Here is a 2,225-nt window from a genome sequence, read left to right on the forward strand (position 1 = left end):
GGGGTCTCATCAAATCACTGCTTTGAACAAGTGGATGAGTAAGGACCAACAGAGCAAGGGAATCTGGGGTCACGTCTGATGCAGAGAACAAGACACAGCGCCTCGTCAGACACGGGACATTCTTCTCTCCAGCAGACAGAAGACTGTTCCAGGCTCATGATGAAGGACGCCAGGAGCTTTGAGTGTCGATCTGATCACCGGGATAATCCATAGAAGAGTAAGGAAATGACGATGATTTTCTCGTAAGCTCCTGGCCTGGTTTCTTAGAAGAGTAGATGTAGTGAAAGTAGGCTAAAGCTTTCCGCTGTTGTCAGGTGACTGCAGGTTCCAACGTTGCTGTGAGACGAGACTATCCTGAGAACTGCACATGCCCAAGGCTTTGCTGTGTCTTGTTAAAATTGTTCTAGTTCCATTTCCTGCAGCATGTCTAGGTCCTTCCCAGGTGTTCTTGGACAGCACAAAAGGCAAATTTACTGCTCTGTCTACTGGTACCACGTGGGACCAGTAAACCCAGATGACCTGTGTGAGAAGGCCTGCTCCCAGTAAGCAGAGAAGACTTCAATATCTTGTCCTAGTTTTACAAGAATGAGGTGGTGCTTTGAAGGTGCATCCTACATACTTTCCAAAGGAAGTGACTAAGTTGAGTCTTAATGAGCTAGACTAGCTTTACTCTACACCCCCAGCCCTCATTTCTGTTTATCTCCCCTAGTAGCTTACTAATTGTAATCCTTAAAGGTGTCCCTGCTTTTAGCATGTCTATATAGTAATATTAGAGCCTGGATAGCTGGAGAGTACAAATTATGGAAAATGGTGCCACCAGTTTTCAAGAGAAGATTCATTTCACCTGGGTGTAGGTGACTGCTGCAACATATACTGTTCTTGAAACAGCAACGGCAAGATCTGCTGTTTTATGTAAAATACAAATTAGTGATAAGGTGCTGTTAAAGTTTTAAATTTGCATGTGTGTACAGATGTAAACAAACCCTACCCTGGCTATAGCAACATTACAGTAAGGAAACAAACAAAAGATCGGTTTCGTTCTATGAATATACCTGTGAGCATGAGGTATTACAGCAAAGACTGCTGGTACATAAAATTACAAATGAGTTGTATGTTTGCTTAACACCTCTTGCTCAACTATCTGTGCACACACATACAGTTAATCATTGCACAATTAAGTTATAAATAGCTAGGACATGTGTTAGCTGTAACAAAATGAATTAAATCAAGTGACCAATTTAAAATCAAATAGGAAACCTCGAGGTATTTTGAAGTAATCATTTAATTTTGTAGCTGTAGTTTATTGCTTTCCAATTTAATTCTCACCAATTTGAATATTTTGTGCTATCCAGCATAATATTACAACCGAGCACATTCAGGAATTGCACGTTGGGTTGTTCTGGTTTGGGTTTTTTCCCCCAGGAAAACAATGAATGTCTGGCTTAGCATTTTTTCTCCCCTCTTGATTTGTACCATAGTGAGCAAAGGTGAAAACAAGCAGAAAGTAGTCAAGAAAAAAAAAAGATCTTCCCAATTATTCAAACCAACTGCCATACAACTTTGTGACAGGTGAGTGTACAGGTTGTAGATTTCAGCTATCTAATGTGGATTGGTATGTGTCTCCTTGTTTTATCAATACCTGTGAACTTCAAACATCTAGGCTTTTATTAGAGAGTTTGAAGAACACAGCTTTATTCAGTCATTTTTCTGACTGTTTTCCTGAACAAACGGCACGGATACATGACAGAAGTTTAAAATCTCCATTATGGACAGTCATGATTGATTGCTTAGGAGCCTCTTGCTCCCATATGTACCTTTTTCACCAACAACTAGATGATAGCTTAAGAGCAGAAGAAAAATTCATATCTGAAGAGCAAAAAAATTAGTCTAAACTACTGGGGAAAAGACCCAGGTCTGGGCAAGTAGCAGAAAACACTGGTCTACTGTGTTGAATAAAGTCCTTCCTCGACTAAACAGAGAATAAAAATACTTTTTCTGGTTCCAATACTCATGGTTAGATTACAAGCTAATTCTTTTTTTAATCAAAGAATTCACCTTGGAGAACACAGAAGTCTAGTGCAATCAGAGTAATAAAAAAAGGTGAAGAGCTAACCAACCTTGCCCCCTCACTATTATACTGAAGTTCCTGCATAACAAGTGAGAGATTCATACCTTGCTAAAACAAAATGTTTAGCGTGAGAGGTTTGTAAGTACCATCAGCCCAG

Source organism: Rhea pennata, chromosome 25 (assembly GCF_028389875.1).
Source record: "Rhea pennata isolate bPtePen1 chromosome 25, bPtePen1.pri, whole genome shotgun sequence".
In the NCBI taxonomy this organism is placed as follows: domain Eukaryota; kingdom Metazoa; phylum Chordata; class Aves; order Rheiformes; family Rheidae; genus Rhea; species Rhea pennata.